General features: G+C 40.6%; 1 long non-coding RNA gene across 1 annotated transcript; it reads right to left on the reverse strand.

The window, feature by feature from the left end:
- Nucleotides 1–6,805: 6,805 nt before the first annotated feature.
- LOC112943340 lies at nt 6,806–12,124 on the reverse strand. The gene is made up of 3 exons (XR_003248555.1): nt 11,594–12,124; nt 10,981–11,089; nt 6,806–7,988 (listed from the first exon to the last, which is right to left on the reverse strand). It is a non-coding gene; the product is annotated as an uncharacterized LOC112943340 (long non-coding RNA).
- Nucleotides 12,125–18,167: the final 6,043 nt, after the last annotated feature.

Raw genomic sequence — 18,167 nt, forward strand, 5'->3', positions numbered from 1 at the left:
GAGAGAAACAATAGAAAATGAGAATAGCACACAGCTTTTAGTGAGAAAATTATTTAGTGCTGCAGCATTTTTGAGAAAGGGCCAACCTGAGTCATGACAATGTGCACATTCCACAGTATAAGCAAACACCAAAAAATAAAAAGCCAAGGCTAAGCTTGCTGCATTTCACAACTTGCCACAACAGCATTAGTGATAAGCACTACTGTCATTAGCAAGCCTTTTGAAACTCCAGGATAACAGTGAAAATAAAGAGCCAAGACTTGCCTTGCTTAAAGAACAGGACCATCATTTCTCAATGTCTTGTCTGCTTTAGGTATTCCTTYCTAAACCCCTGAAAGATTTCCCAGCCTTTCAGTAACTTCCTTCATGGGATGGGTAGCCTACTTGTTTTGCGTGAAGGAAGGATACAAAAATGGAGAAGGAGATTGCCCCAAGTGCTGTGTAGCATGATTGCAATTGCTTCGCTTAGTTATTACAAACCATATTTTATAAATGTCTTATCTGTGTATTACATTTGTTCCAGTCATTGAAATGATACTTTCAAACTGGTCTGAAAATGTACTGTGATATATTTTGTCAATGTATTATTATAACTGTACAAAATTGATAATATTGGTTAGATGAGACATCTTTAAACCTGCCTCTCTACAGTCCATTCTCTGCATCATAATATTGTGCTGCAGTGCAAGGCCATTTGCTGAGATTTTGCTCATGCACTATTAAGCGAGATCCTGGTGTATGACCACGAATTGGCAAAGTATTGAAAGGTAAAATGAAAACACCTTCAGGTGATGACGTGAGACCAAGAAAATCACCTTTCTCTTTACATCATGTAAAGCAGAAAATCCAAATTTTTAAGTGAAAAGGGAGTAAGAGTTAAAAGATATTCTGAGAGGTTTTGTGATTATTATGGACTATAGGAAAAGACAAAAAAAAAAAAAAAAGGTCCACTGAACTGACTTAAAGGTGGACAATGAGCTACATCATTGAGGATCTGAGTGTCATAATGTCACCATAGTCATTTTGCACAAAGTAATCACCTACACCTCTCMTATAGGCAGAAAAGAGAAGAAGAGAGAAGACTCCACTGGCAAAAGGGAGCAATTTTGCTATGATCACTTAACATGCTGTTCTAAAATGAGCACACAAAATGATTGAACTGAGTGACACCTTTAGAAGAGAAGGAAGGAAAGTGTGAGCTGAGACTAGATAGATAACTTTATGATAACTAAAGCAGAGTGAACCCCACAATGAAAGAGAATTCACAAACTTTAGGGAATTAAGGACCCAGTTAATTTCTAAGACCTTTTCACTTACTTCAGCATATTTCCTAGAGATGACCTTCCTTGTTGGTATCTTGGTTTGGATTTCAAGGACTAGCCTTAGATTTGCAACTCTGAAATTGTGGTTCTTGAGGCATATTAAGCTTCAGCATAGGTTTAGGAAGGTGGTCTTTTATCTAACCCAAAGAAACCAATAATAAAATAGAGCTGTTCTGTGTAAGGTTTTTCCTCTCCTTCACTTAAAATAAGGAAGTAAGTGAAGTAAGGATACCCTCCTGTCCTTTCTGAAAGCTTAGACAACTCTGATCACAGGACAAATTGATTTCTTCTTTGATAGATGAAGCTGTAGAACTGGTTACAGACGTAGTTTCCATGTCTGTGGCTTGGGCAATTATGGTTAATGTCTACCCCACATCCATCCATACCAAAGGGCAGTGTGGATTGTCATATATCAAAATCAGGTATATACWTCTTTACAGACTGTAATATAAATTCACCTAGTAACCAAGGGTCAGGTTCTATAAGCAGACTGAGTAATGGCCAACAAAAGTCAATGGAACAAGTTTTATGTCACAAAGCTCAGTAGATTTGCAAACCCATGTTTTCTGGTTTTCTGATACTATAAAGCTGACCTTCTTCTGAAACATGTGGATTGATATAGTATGTGCTGCCTGGATAACAAAACAGGGCATGGAGAATAATTTGCCCTAATTCCTATGGTCTAGCTTTGTATTTCATGGTCATTAAATATTGGGTTGGTTATATGGCAGGCTTTATCTTTGGTAAAAGTAAAAAGGCAAGTTAATAAAAAAGAGAAGGAAAAAGAGAAAGGATTTCTGCAACATTCTGACTTTCCTTAGTCAAAGGCCCAGGTCTAAGAGGCTGGTCAGCGTGCTGAGGGCCAGGCCATGGGCTGGGATGTGGGTCACATCCCTCTTTTCACTCAGCCTGCCCCTCTGCTGCAGAATCCCCAGTTGCTAAGGCAAGCACTAACTTAGTGCTACTGAGGAGGGCTTCTGTATGGGCCATCTCTTCACCTGAATGTCTTCCTCTAGACAAGGCCAGTTTGTGTCAGTGAGGATTTAGCCCAACTCCTTTTCAGCATGCAACAGATGTTATAGTGGAATGATACCAGGCTTAATAAGCCAGACACATAAGATGTGAGAGAACAGCTGCAGCAATATGCAGAAATAWCCTTCCATGGAGCAGTGACAGAGCACCATCTGAAAACCAAGCATCGCCTGGAGGTTAACATAAAGCTTAACCTGGGTTGTGCACTAAAASACCCCAGAGAGCCCCACAAATCTATACAAAGTGGGTCAGGAGAAGAGTGYAACAAGCTAACAGAGGAGTTAAATGAATCTCTTGCATCATATCTGCTGTGAGAGTCGTGGAGAAATTCCTGTGCCAAAGGCACTTTGCAAAGAAAATCAGAGTGTGGCCTTTATACAGACTGAAGTCTCTAAGGAGGAAGTTGTAGAGTAACTTGAGAAACTCGAGTGCAGTAAATCACCGCAACCGGATGGTGTTCATCTGGGAGTTCTGAGGGGAAATAAAGTGAGAAAAAGCCAAGATACTGACAAGGGGATGCCTTCCTCCCTTAAAAAAATGCAGCAGTGAAAGAAGTCTGGGAAGCCCTATTATGTTGCATGTCTTCAAAAGGAGATGGGGGAAATCCTGGGAATTGCAGGGCTTTGATGTTTACCATAGTTTTAGGGGACCTGAGATTCGAGTTTTGAAGAGCAGTTTTAGAGAGAGATTGTTGGACAAGAACACCCCATGAGGGTACAATCTCTCAGACAAGTGAGGCTGTAGCAAGGGGGAAATGTTTCTCTCTGTCTGATTGGAGCACTTTGAAAAGCCAGGGAAGAGCCTTCAGAGGGAAAGCAGAATAAGAGGAAGTTGTCAGAGGAAGGTGACCACATGTAAGTGATCAAAATGTTCAAAAGTTTTTGCAGAGGTCATTTATAAGCCATTGCCATAGAAGATGTTAACAAATAAAACTGGGAAAAATATCTTAAACATGATATGTTGCTGGAATTAATTAAAAATCAGTTTAGAGGAAGTAAATATGCTAAATGTTTCTCTATATAGTGGTGGGGAAGGTGAACACTCAGTAGAGGATATTAGGACTAGTGTCATAACAAATAAATGAATCTGAATGCCAAATCCTCATGCATTCAAATCAGCATACTCAGAATAAACTTAGATCTCGACCCGAGCTGCACATATGGTTCCCATCTTAAAAAAGGACAAATTACTTTAAACTTCTTGAGCTGTGAGGTTTCAATATTCCTTATCAAAAGTACACAGCTCCAGCTTACTTGAGAGCTCCATATGAAGTATGTGGGATGGAGGTGGGGGGGCCTTATGTGTCCACCTACATGCAAAGGAAACAATTAAATGTAAACCCAAACCAAATTCTAAAGTAGTTCATGGCATAAAGTGCTCCAATGTAGAGATTACATTAYGTGAGTATTTGTTCTTGACAATGACTTGCTGCAGTTGGTTCAAAGGGCAGAGGATTATGAGCAATAGGACAGTAAAAAACTTCCTGAGTTTGGTGAGCCCACTTTCTACAAAACATTTTAAATAGCATGGATTTGTAAGCCTTCGTACCCTTTTGGTTTCTCTCTCTTGTTCTTCAGTTCCTCCAAGCTCAGTGCATTGAAGGCAAAGCTGTTTTAACTCACTCTGTCTCTTTTAAATTCATTAGATTTTGATAGCTTTCAAAGGAAGTCAGTGGTAGGAATTAGACAAAACAGAAAGTGGGACATTTCTGACTAACTTGTATGCTTTTAGTGTCTAAAAAGAAAGCCTTTTTTAAGGCAAACTGTAGGATGGCTTGTAAAAATAGATATTTATATTTACATACTGGTAAGATTCTCAGCTGCCRTGAAACAGTTTTGCTCCATCATCCTGAACAGAGCTAAAATGAATTACTACAGCCCCTGGCTCTCACGCATGTACATATACATTTGAAATATGTTTATGATTCCAAGTTTTTCTGAATGTAGAGAAGTATATTCTTCTTCCAGGTGCTTTTGTTTGTACCCTGAGTTGTAGGATTTAAGGCTCCTCTGTATTTAAGCTACGTAGTCTTTCAGGAGGCAAGACCAGGAGGAAAGGTGAAATGTAAGAAAAGATGCACGCACAAAGGCACAAGCATGAACAGGCAGTTTTGGAGAAGATGAAGACAGTTGAGAAAATAGGAAAAAAAGCTCTATTCCAGGCAACCATGCTATGGACTCAGAATACTAGTCCTTGATAGCAGCTGAAACCAAGCAATATCTGCCTCTGCAGCAACAGAGAGTTAAACTGTGGCTGAGCAGAGACCATGACTTTTGGAAAACACCTCAGGTGTTTCCTGCTAGATAGCACAAATAGCTGGAGACCTGCTGTTGATAGCAAAGCGGAGAGAAAGCAGCTCTGTGCTGAGCCGCGCTGCTGCTGGAGTCATGTAGCGCGGGACACTGAGTATGTGTCACATCAGATAGTGCTAATAGGTGCCGGCAGACCCCTTCCCTCCCTCCCACTCTGCGTAGCCCTGGGTGAAAGCCACGTGGAGATGTACGTGCAGCGAGTGCGTGTACCAGGATGTGCTCTTGGCCACCCAGGGGAACCTCGGTGCTGATTCAGACAGCCCTGGACTCGGGGCACACAGTGTACACGGGCTRCCCATAATAAATAATAATTACCACAGCAGGGGGCAGCAGCCAGCTGTGGAGGAGGAGGAGGACCAGCTGCTGGAGGGATGCAGGCGCTGGCGGAGCATACACGCTGGGCCACAGGGCCATGGCTGGGAGCCAGTGGCAGCTCCTTGCCAAGAGGAGGGAGATAAAAACATAAGAGGTTCCCCGGCAGGAGTTGCTCCCGGTCACCCCAGCCGCAGTGGGTAGCAGCCCCGCTCCAGGAGGAAGGGCAAACGAGGAGCAGCGTGCTTGTCCTGTCCCCCTTCAGCATGTCCCCAGCGGCACCTCCAGCTGAAGCGGGGTCAGCGCTTGGGGAGGTGGTGCAGTCCTGCATTGAGCAAAGGCTTTTCTAACGCACCTGGATGCCCAGGTCTCCTTGCTATCACTGAGAGACATGCCCAGGCTCTTCTGCAGATGACTAAGTAATTGCATCTTAGCCGACCACATTTCTTTAAAAGTCTGTGTTCCTTAATGCTTGGAGTCCCCGGTTGAAATGTCAAATAGCGACTTGGGAAAATGCAGTTAAACACACCACAAACACTGTCTAGTAATACAGCTAGAATTATCAGATTTTATAAATAATTTTCTACCCACCCTGAAAAATCATTTCTAAGACTGCACTATTTCACTGGCCTCCTTTTCACAAAGTTGTTCCTAGCATGCTCTCCACACACTGGCTTGTCTGCAAAGTCAATAGCATCCCAGTGTTGCCTCCTCCCTCTGCCCTGTGTGCCGTACATACTTATTTCATCAGCACACTATAAAGTTAATTAGCTCATGTTCTGTGTAGTAATTATAACAGTGTGGAACACTTCACTTGAATTTAGCTTGGTGAAATTTTGCTTTACAGCATTCATATGTTACCTTCAAGCTCGCATTTCAGGCCCAGTTATTTTTTACCAAGTTCAAATGCAAGTAGATAAAACTTGTTTGTACTTCCTTCCAAAGGAGAAACCTAGTTTATTTTCAGGTTCTGTATGTCTCCATTGAAAAAAGTCATACTAGACAACTCTTATTTTTTCCCTGATATGTCCCTTACTGATTAAACTGGTTGAAGCTATATAGAGGTCAAATAAGAAGAAGCAGATTCTTTCTAATAACTTTTATCTGATCTGGAGAACSAGTGCCATGTACATGCTGGCAAACATCAGGATTTGGAAAGAAGTTACAGGGTTCACACAGGTCTATTTTGGACCAGCTSTCACCATGTAATAATTATTACATGTAAATATACATTAATAAGTGTCACAGCTTATTGCTGAGTTCATCACAGATTCTTAGTTTGCTTTATTATATAATAAATCAACCATAGAAAGTTAATGCCTTCTTTAGAATAAATAAGGAACACAAGAATCATTATACAATATATGTTTAATGGTTTGGACATCTTTGTGCCCACATGAAAACAAGAAAATATGTATTGAATTGGCAGTATAATTACTCCAGCAAGGAACATCCATCCTACTCTCCTAGAAGTGTGAGGTTCAGCATCACGAGATAGTAGCATTATATCATCAGCTGCATATGAAATTTCCAGTTTACCTTTTGTAACTTAGATTACAGAAGTAAACTCCAACAAAAATGTATAACATTGCAAATTTATCAGCACTTTTTAATCATAATACTACTCAAAATGTCTTAAAAAAGGTACATAGGCCTTGTGTTTATATATGTGTACACTCAGGTACATATATATATGTGCACATAAATATATGCTCATATGCGTGTATTATTATATAAATTGTCTTAAGAGATATCATTGTTTTAAAAGGTTGATTCTGAGTACATTAAACTCAAAAACAATATTCTTTGCAGTTGACCAATTTAAAGAAGCTCCTGCTGGTGCACAGAAGAACAAGCTAGCTGATATCATTAAACATCACCAGATGAGACTGCAGGTAGCTGAAACGTTCCTTAATGAAAATTTAAAGAGAGCAGATTAAAATGATATTCCTCCAATCCAACAGAACACAAAGGTAAAGACATTCAATTACAACCAAGATCTCATTTAGCACTAAAGAAGTGTTGTTTGTTGATCAGAATTTATAGCTTGAAGTGAACAGCTAGGCTTGTGACTATGCACATAATTATTTTCTACAATGTGCACTACTAGCATTTACATACTGCTAGACCAGTCAACGTCTTTAATAACATTAGATAGTGATGCACATGACTAAGAGTTGGAAAAATTAAACAACATCAGTAAAAAAGAACATTTGCTTTACTGTGTTAAAAGGTTACTGTTGACCAACAAAATAAGAAAAAGTGATACCAGGAAAGTGGCTTGAACCAGATACTCTGCTTGTGCTTCTATCGAGAAAGCTGATAGCTTTCCCAAGGATACATCAGGAGTATTTATTAGTAAGAAGACATTGAGGGTGCTCATATCTATGCCACAATCTGTTGTTAATTCAGAGGAATGTGTCATGTCTTTGAAATCTCATAAGCAAAAAAAAGATGCTGACAGGCAGGATGTGACAACAGGATAGGAAGAATAATCAAGAGACCAAAAGGACTTGTTTGTCAGGGAAGATTAGTTAAACATATATAGATTGGATTAATGATACCTAACAGTAGATTAAAGATACTGGAGAGAAAATGCACCAAGGAAGGAGAAGAACAGTGAAGGAGATTTGCAAAGGAGCATAACTAGGTGAAACATGGTGATATCAAGAAAGAAAAAAACTTATGACAATGGGATTCATTAGGCAGGAAAATCCTTCCTTAGAGACACAGCATCACTTCGGATATTTAATCTAGATACAAAAAACAGCCAAAAATATGCCATAAGAAATAATCTCACAGTGTCAGGGAACTGCATTCAATGATCTAAAAGGTGCATTGCTAATTTGTGTGCATCTGTTATCTGTGATTTTCCTTCCTTGTATGGCCAACTCATTGTTACTTGTGTGTATTTGGTTTCTCTGGGCCCAATCCAACTCATGCTGTAGTCTGAAGAAGTTTCCAACAGAAGCAATAAGACCTCACTGTTTTCATCCGTATCTTTGCTGTTCTAGAAAGAAAAGAAAAAAAAAACCATCAACATGAACTATGAATATACGCAACAATTAAATCAGATGATCCTCCTAGTGTTGACTGCGTATTTGAACCTATATTTATCCTTCGAGATATTCAGAAAAACACACATTTGCTTTCATACAGTTGAGCTGAAATGTTTTCTAGGGAAGAAATTTGCAGTTCATCTAAAGATAGCATCTGAAAAACTGTTTTGGTCATGAAAGAATTAAGACAACTTCTTGCATTAAACCAAAAAAAAAAMCCCAGATAATCACATAGGAATAGTAAAGTCATTTTTACTGCTAAAACAGTAATGCAACTGATGAAAGGAGCTAAAAATGAACTCTGGACTCAAATCTGTAGTTTTCAAATGTTATTTTTATCCAGTACTTGAGTGTACGTAGTCATATGATGCTTAAATTCAGGTAGAGTTACGGGTAGAAAATAACTGTTTCATGGCAACTCAGTGTTGGCCTCCCGAGAGGCATGAATTTCTGCCTAAGTGGGGCTAAATGCTCAGGGGCCAGGGCTGTGTTTTGGTCTTGTCCACAAATCTAGAAGCTGGTACTGTAAACGTTTAGAACTGTGTTTCTGAAAATACTAAATAGACATTTTGGTAGTCATCTCTGAGCCTGTAGCTATACTGCTTCAGGCTGTGATCTTGTTTGCTTTCACGGGATAAGTAGGGTCAGTGAGGGTCAGCACTTGGATTGGTAGCTCTAAGGAAAGTCAGTAGCTGCAGGAAGCATTTTTGGCAATAGAATAGATGTAACTTTTTTTTTCCTTGAGCCTTTTCTAATACCCTGATGAAGACATAATGCCCAGCTGTGACATGAGAGCAAGATCCTCACCCTCTGCAGTCATCAAGCACCACCTTTTCAAAAAGATCTTCCCCTGACCTAGCGTAGGAGTCTGTGGTGCAGTGAACAGGAGAGCACAGAGCACAGAACTCATGTGCCACTTACTCACATGCATGACCCTGGGGTAACATCATGGAAACATGTCACTCCAGAATGCCTCATCAGGGCAGGGATACAGAATAATAACATTTTTGACATCTTTGCAGATGCTGGAAGCTCCAAAATGAGTATTTGACTGCATTTATTGTTTGAAAGGATATGCAAGTCAAGCTTCTGAGGCAAGATCTTGCACACCAATTTTCAGCTTCACACTTTTTTAAAGAAATTATAGAAGAGTTGATAACAAAATCCTAACCCAATGGTCTACATTGCCAAGAATTTTAAATTGTAAGTTAACCAATTTCTCCTCTAAAGTTCAGACAATAAATAAAATTCTATGTGAAAAATGGAGCCTTTTATTCCTTTGTCAAAATCTGATCAGAGTAAACTACAGATGTTAAAAGGCACTGTAGTTCAAAGAATTAAAAAGAATCTTATGGGGTTTGTATGAAGAAAAGAGTTTTAGAGAATAATATGGAAAATATTATAATGCCATTATATAAATCCGTGGCACATCCTCACTTTGAATACTGTCTTCAAATTTGGTCACCTCATCCCTGAAAAAAAAAAGAAAGTAGAAATAGAACAGGTCCAGAGAATGGCAATAAAAATGATAAAAGTCAAAAGGATGGGGAATTTCTTGAGAAAAGATAAAGAACACAAGCACCACCCTGTTTCTCAGGCGAGATTCACCCTCATAGGACTGCATATCACTCCTGAATCCTTTCCATAAACTTGGAACAAACTCTTTGGCTTGAGATAATGTAGAAGATATACTTGATCCCTAAGCAGTCCTTACAATTCTGCTGGAAGGCTTTGGGCCCTTGCACAAAGCAGATGTTGCAGACACTTTCCCTGGTATATCCTACCTTACAGAACTTTCAAAGCACTTTTCAACCAAACTCAGGCACTGGAAGCCAAAATGACCTATGGACTGTGAAGAGGGCCCAGAGCTGTCCACTGAACATATATTTTTCTATAACAAACTACAGCCCAAACTTATTTTTTTCATCCCAGTTCTAGTAACTCCATTTTTTCCATGCCTTTCCTTCTCTCAGTCTTCAGATTAATATTTCAGAAATGCACAGGTGATTCAAAAATATGAATCCACTGACTTCTTTGACATTTTTTTCCAGTTAAATCATTCAGCTTTTTTTTTGTAAATATGTCTATTCAAGCARTTTCAGCCCCAAAGGACTTGCATTGTTCCCTCAGCTCATGCAATAGAGTCCCCAGACTTTGCCAGAGTTCTACTCAAGCATGCCCATAATATAAATAACATTTCATCCTCATGATCTTTTGACCTAATTAGCAGCAAAGGAAAAAACAACAACAACAACAACAACAAAAACTTTCCTATCTTGCAAGGTGAAACTAAGAGGTATCAAATTTCAGATGGATAAGAGGTATTTCTTTTCTATGCAATGCATACTTAATTAATGAGACTCGCTGTTGCAAAGATAGTACTGAGAGAAACAACATAATATTTGTAAATGATGAGGTATTTTCAGGCATTAAAGTAAATTTTCTTGCTAAGATCAGATTGGGTGAAGTTCAGTGGCATACATTATGCAGCAGATCAGATTAGATGATAATAATGGTTGTTCTTAGCCTTAGAAAAAAAAATCTGTGAGAGTTTTACTAGCTAGAAGTAGGCTAATAGTGTCTAGTCATCACAATAGCTTTTGTCATATGCTAGTCAATAAATAGTGTCAGGGTGGCATCATCTTCCRCTCTGTACTGTTCTGCCAAAGAAGTGATGGTCTCCTTTTGGTACTGGTATTGGATGGTATTGGCCTCTGCCAAAGTCAAGACAACTTACTGAGGTGACCAATACTAGTGATGATTAATGCATATTCAGGATGATGCCCCATTATCCTCAGAGCAAATATAGAGCATCACTGAACATTGCATAAATGAGGTGAAGGGCTGTCATACCTTCTGAGGGATAATCAGTTGAGGACAGATGATTTTGGCCACTACAATATGTCTTCAGAAGCTCAGAACAGAGCAGGAAACTTTTCACACCTGTAGCTCTTCACCTGTCTTCCTGGATCTTGGAAAATCCTTGCTTCTCCATCCTTTCATAGGAACCATGGAGGCAACAGTCACATTCACTGTAGCCCGACAGCCCAGCCTGTAGATTAGGAAAAAGGGAAAGGGGAGAAGATTAATAGGGTCTTGGTCAAAAAAGTGTGAAGGATGGTGATGAAACAAAGTCTCTGTGCTCTAGTTGCTCTACAGCAACTAGGATTATCTTTTAATTAATGTAAAGCACACCCTGGAGTCCAAGTCCCCATCACCCAGACCAGCACCTCTTCAGAGTTCCTGTGGAACCCATAAAGATGCAAGTCTTATCCTCAGTTGCAAAGCTGAACCCCAAAACAAAGCAATGTTCCCCAGGTATCCCAAGGAGAGGTGTAGTCTATGATGCCTCTGTTGATCTTTTCTACTTCAGATTTCTCAGATGGGGGAAGTGGCCTGGAAATCTGCCGTTCATCCTTGTAAAAAATGCCCACTTATTCTAGTAGTATGTGATGGATATCTGGATCATCTTTGAATAGTCAAAGAGATTGGGATACTTCATGCTAACAAAGTATTCTCAGAATAAGGACTTTTTTGCCCCCATGACTGCACTTACCTGCAAATTCAATTATCTTACAGGCCCTGTAAGAAATCAGGGAGGATGTCTTCTAGAGAACAGTTGTGCTGGAGCCATTTTGATTAGGGGAAATTATTCAGCCTTGTATTTTCAAAAAATTACCTAGTGAAAATAAGTAGTTAAAGAAGCAAAATAGATCCTTACACTGGTGTTTTTACACCAACAATCCATACATTCTTAAGTATTTACATAAAGTAAGCACAAAATACATAGGCATTTGTGAATTTGTTATGTGTATAATGGCAACTTAAATTATTTCTTTTGGGGGCAGATAGCACAGTGGAACAAATATATATTATTCATAAAAATGATTGTCCTGTTCACTTGTATACCTCTGCAATTTATTCCATAACAGCTTTTTACATCAAAGAAATCACTAGCTAATGACATCTCAAACTTAAAAAAAATCCACTTATTCACAAGCCTGTCCCTGAGGGAATTCCCGTGTGTTATCAGAAWTTTTTCCAAAGATCATTAACAGATATTACAAACCAATTGAAACTGAGTATTTTCTTTGCAAATTACTTTTAACTTTAGAGCTATTGAAAAAAAAGACATTGAGTGATTTAATTTACTTAATCTATCTACAGATTGCAGCTATGTGCATATTCTGTGATTGCATTTCCAACAAAAAGCATATATAACTATCCCTAATAGAGATATTTTTCTAAATTATTGTACAAGATCAGTAAGATCTTTGAAGATATTAATGTTTACTTTTTCATTTAGAAAATTGCACTCAGGAAAGAAATGGGCATTCTTATTCTGTTGTTATCTTGGAACTAATAACACGCTGTCATACTTATTTTACCTGATATTTTAATTAAAACTCCAGTAATCATCACCTCTGTATATCCTTTGAGGATACGTTTTACCAATTTTCCTGAAAAATCAGTGCCATTTCACTAGGCTGTGAAACCAATGTTTTACAAAAAACCTTACACAGCAGTGAGTACACTAAACAAAATCCTCTGGCTTTTACCAATCCAAAATAGCTAAGTGCAGAGATATATAATTCTGGAGAGGAAGGTAAGAGAAGATATCTTATTCTCCACCTTAATGTCTTAAACTCCTCCCAGTGAAGTCTCTAAGTATCGGCACCACTTCTACAGAAGTACGGAAAATATTTTCCTCCATGAATATTTAGCTTGTAGCTCCCTGGCTAGGGTTCCTGCTCTCTTTGTAGATAAGCAAAAGGAAAACTGTAGATGTCTTGAGATCTCTATTAGCAAGAATTGGGGTGATTAAATTATTGGATATGTTGAGATCCTGAGCTTTGATGTCTACATCCCACCCAAGGTCTCAGTCAACTACTGTTGTGGATCTGAGCCTAAAGATGACTATTCAGAGAAAGAAACAGATTTGTCATAGCAACTAGGTGCCTAAACATCTCTTCATATCTGGCTTAAGATGGTGGAAAATGTGTGTGGAAAGGGTGCAAGTTTGTGCGTACTCGCTACTACTGCGCCTTTCTCATATATTCACCTTTCCATTGGCTGGGTCACAGGCCTGGCACCAGTCCAGTGACTCCTGTGTTACCCTCACTGTTTAAGCCTCACCCTCCTGCTTTTTTCCTTTTCTTGGCTGTAAAAAGTTTTGCAGTAAAAAGACTCTTTTTCCTAGTGTCCCAACAAGCATAAATTCTGCTAACTTGTTCCAGTTTTGAGAAAGGATCAGAAATTTGTACAGGACGAAAGGATTGCTCACTGATGTCCAGGTTTGTGCTGGGCACGTTGGGTACCTATATTAACGGGGAAACCAGAAATCTGTGTGGTCCAAGATGCCACACAGTCAGCTTGGCAGTTTGTTCCTTACCACCATCCTGCAGTGGCAGGAGGGAAAGAGAGAGGGGATGGAGTGGCTGCTCCAGCCACCAAAGATGGAGCAAGGAGCATCGGCACGCATCATCTCTTTGGTTTTAACCTCTAATGCAACCAAATAAATGTGAAGGAGGATGGTAAACTGTGCCTATTTTTCCGCCAAAAATGCAGCCTCTCAGATTTGTCTCCATTCGGCTCTTAACTCACCTACATGTTCAAAATGCTTCTCCAGCCACAGCCCCAACCCCTGGTTTACAGCTGTAACAACACTGCAGCTGTGGGTAATTGCCATTGGGAAAAACCTGTTGCATTTGAGGATTACCTCTTTTGAGAGGCTTCTCCCCCACTTTTCTGTCATATGCATGCAACTTGTAACAGTGTTAGTTGAGGCACATATAATACTGAGAAAAAAAACAGAACCCCACCACGTTTGCAGGGGCTTTTAAGCTTAGCACCAGCAGCCCAGTCCCTCATCCACACCAGGCTCCAAGGACGAGCTAGTTTAGCACTAAGGCTTCCTCCCGTTTCTCTTTGCTTCCTATTTTAAATATATGTGTTGCATTGCCCATGCTTTAATAAAACTGACAGCCCTGAACCTCAACTTGTCATTCCATGCTGGGCCTTGAGGCACGGCCCAGGTAGCAGGAGCCGAGCCTCAAGGTTGACCTGGAATTTCCACCTGCTGGCGGCAGGAGCAGAGCCGGCAAACTGGCACAGATCCACCGGCATCGGCAGTGCTCGCCTGCGCCAGCTGAGAGTCTCCGTTGTCACTCAACCCAGAGCATCTCCACGGAGTCTGATAACACATCTGCTAATGAATGCCAATTGTGATCGCTGGTCAGATCCTCAGCTGGGATAAATTGACATGGCTCCATTTAAGCCCGTGACAATTAGTGGCAGCTTAGAGCTGACCTGGTGGTTTTCTTTATAATGTGGAGATACATCTTGTTGGAAGTGAATAAAACCCACCACCTAATTGCATATAAACTACCAAACAATTAGAAAATKAAATGATTGTCGGTAACTCCCAGCCCGGGCCAAATTACAATGGTGACAAAGAAGTGAAAGCCTCAGATCTGTTAACAACCCTCTGAGCCACCCGATCCTCCTTATAGCAATAATAATTACCAATAATGGAGGTGATTCTGCATACATTCACCTTTTTGTAAGGCAAACCTTATAAGCCTGTCTTTTAAAAACAGAGACTATCGGGAAGCTCAAATGTGATTCTATTAGCCTATAAGCATAGTGATTTACATTTTAACAACTGAATTGATGGAATTTGTACATGGTTTCATTTTTCTTTACTTTTGAGCCTTATAGGCAACACCAGTAAGTGAAAAGCAATAACCTAAGGGCTCTCTCAGAATTCTTATTGTGACATTTGTCAAAATTTCATTTCGGACAATGCTTCCACCCCACTAGGTCTCTCTTACAGGTCCTCTCAACCATAGCAAGAAGAGCTAGATAGGTAGTAGTAGGCATTAAAACTTAACTAGTGGCAAAGAAGACACTCCCAGAAACAAAGCAAAAGTTGGAGAGGTTGTGTCAAAGGAACTGCTGATATTATTATAATTTATTATTTGCTAAGCACTGACAGTGTGCTGAGTTCTGCTGATTAAGTTTTTCTGAGCAAGTTCTACTCATTAGCTTCTAAGGACAACACACTGCACTACAAAGGAGATATTTGACAGCTATCAAGACTCTTACTTTCAAGGCTCACTTAGCAAAACAATTACACGCCAGTTATGCAGGTTTTATGAAAAAAAAAAGAGAGAAAATGCATAAACTGAGTAAATATCATGACTTTTGTGTTCGCTAATTTTCCTATTCTAGATCTCTCACTTCAGCACTGCCTGACAACCTCAGAGTTACACTGAGATTTGAGTAAGATCTAAAGCCCAATTCTTGCTTATATTCAGTTTTAAGCATCACACTGTTTTAATGGCAAGTGCACAGGTTGTATTGTTAGGATCTGCCTTTGAGTTTGGGACTCGTTGTCTTTAGAGGGTAGAGATGGCTAAACAGGGCCAAAGAAAAAGAAAAAAAGAAAGAAGGAAAGAGAGAAGTAACTTCTCTCTTTTCTCGCATTTCATTTACCCCAGAAAGCAGACCAGACAGCATTAGGCAGGGTTACACTCATGGGTGGTGACCTGACCTTAGAAAGACCTTTGCAGGTGCAAGGTCAAAAGTCAGAGTCTTTCCTACCACGATGAGGTTCCTCGGAGGCTGCCAGGTCTCTCCTCTGCAGTAGAGCAGTTGCTAAGTTCTCTCCACTCTGTGCTAAAAGCTTATTTTTGCAGGGGATCCAAGGGTTGGGACATTGGTTTTGTGCTGCTCTAAAGCCACAGAGCCACAGAAACAATGATGTTCCCAAGAGGACAGGTAAACTTTGTGGCTGCTTCCCGTTGACTTTAGCATGTAAAGGAGTCGCAGAGGGTTTTCTTCACCTTTGCTCTCCTGAGGTCATTTGCTTAGAGTCTACCTGCCGAGTGGAAGATTCTCAAACAGCTGCCTCTGACAGCAAAATTGTGTGCATGCAGCTATGTGTACACGGCAGGGGATTGTCCTGAGAGCTGCCAGCCCTACTCCCAACGTCTCAGGAGGGGCGTGGAAAGACTCTGTCCTGACCCTGGCCAGGCCTCACCTAAGTTTTTTAACTGCAGGGCTGCCTGAGCTCTAGCTGTGCGGACGTTCTTAGAAGAAAAACTCTCTTTTGTGCACAGCTCTCCTCTAGTTTTCACGCTCCCCTAAATCCAGCCAGCACGCTCTCCTCGGAGCCAACGGAGAGAAGTGAGCTCTTACATAAATCCTTTGTGCAAAGATCAAACTGCATGCTTGTGGAAAGACATTTTAGGGGAAAATCTGCCCTAAAATAGTCATTCCAAGTCATCCAAGCAGTGTGTCTGAGTTGACGTTTAGACTGTCTCCAAGGCCACCCTCAAGAGCAGGATGAGCCCTTGCAGACAGAGGGGTGAGTGCGGGCATCTGGAAGCAGGACCGGGCGCAGGAGGGAGGCTGCTGCAATCCAAGTTGCACCTTGCAGACCATGTCAGCCACTGCACAGGCAGAAATCTGTTGGGCAACACGGGAACCATGCTGGGGCAGGCAAAGAAGATGTTTCTCTACCTAACCAACTTGGGCTTAATGAGCCTMCCCCTGCTCCACACAATCTCTGACTCAAATCTAGCATTATTTTATTAATAGAACAAGGGGGAGCAAATTTGGTTCAGAAAACATAGCCCTTCTTTCAGAGACAGGGAAGCTCTTGAAATTGAGAGAGGAGAATCCACAAAATGATCCACCGATTACAGTGAGACCGAGAAAATATTTTTAACAAATGACCCAAGTGGAAAGCCCACAAATGGAAATAGAAGAACCCAATTTTGAGCTTCACCCAATAGAAGTTTTGAGCTTCACCCAATAGAAGTTTTGGGTGAAGCTCAAAGTGATTCGATGTTTTATAATTTTGTATAATTTAAGTATAACTTAACAGCAGACCAGAAATATACCCAGGTAATAGGTGATGATGATCCCACCTGTGATGCCAAAAAATAGCAGGACCTGCCAGAGCAGAGCACTTTTGGGAAAGCTTCCCTCTTTCCCTCCACCCCTTTTTTCTCTCTTGTATTCCAGATTTGCTTGAATACAATATAGTGAGAGTTTTATAGTCAGCCCTAATTTTCCCAGAAGGCAAAGCTCTTAAAAAGAAGCACAGATTCTTTTACTCTGCACCATAAAAATGGGTTCGTGCTTAAATGTAATCACCTGAAAGATGGATGAACCAATTCCATTAAAATAAAAACATTCTATCCTTGCCCATCCTCCAGCAAAGTTTCAGCTACTGCTAAAGCTCAAGCCTAATCTAACCTTCATTAAAACTGAGAAAAATCAACTTCCTTTCATTGCTCTATTCATTTTCTGTCACTGTGATTTTCTGAATTTCCGTCAAGCCCATGACTGAAAGCTCCAGGGCCAAAAAGGGCTGTACTGGCAGTATCACTGGCCCAAATGGAAGCAGGAAATACTAAACATCTTGCATGGAAGCCTGTACTCATCATATTTATAGCCCAGCTTTTTCCAACAAAAGCAGCAAGGATGGTATGGACAAGGTTCAGATATGCATCCAAGCATATGGGAGTATATCTAGACTAATCCTCCCTTTGAGCTTCATCCAGCACTAAATCACAGCCACACGGTAAAGAGGAATCATGCAAAGGACTTGTGGAAAACCCATTGCTCCTCTCTGTTAAGGCGGGGAAAGTAAAACAACATAAACCACCTTCCTCCTAAAATAAAAATCCTGAAGGAATATAAAAAAGCAAAGTGTTCCAGAGGCTGGAAATCCCAAAAGTCAGGTACCAGCTAAACTTGGCTGCCCTGTGGCAGTAGGACACATAAGATACAGGGCAGTCACTGCTGTGGTAGCAGCATAGAGAGCCTTGAAAGAGCTATGTGGCAAATGGAAGCTGCCTAACTGCTGTGGCAGGGGCTAAAAAACCCACCTGAGATGGGTTGGATGGGCAATCCGTGCTATGCCCACCACTCGGGGCCTAGGGATCTACCAGTGCTTCCCTACGGCATTCTTTGCCCACACAGCACATGCTGGAATGTCTTTGCCATGCAGACAGGGTGCCTGAGAGCATCCCTGGGAAGCCAGGGCAAGAAGGGCTGCGTGGTCTTAGTCTTCCAGGCAAAACACAGAGCACTCTGTTTGAAGGAGAAGGAGGATT

The sequence above is a fragment of the Nothoprocta perdicaria genome, unplaced genomic scaffold, assembly GCF_003342845.1.
Source record: "Nothoprocta perdicaria isolate Ctin4 unplaced genomic scaffold, notPer1 scaffold_144, whole genome shotgun sequence".
Lineage (NCBI taxonomy): Eukaryota > Metazoa > Chordata > Aves > Tinamiformes > Tinamidae > Nothoprocta > Nothoprocta perdicaria.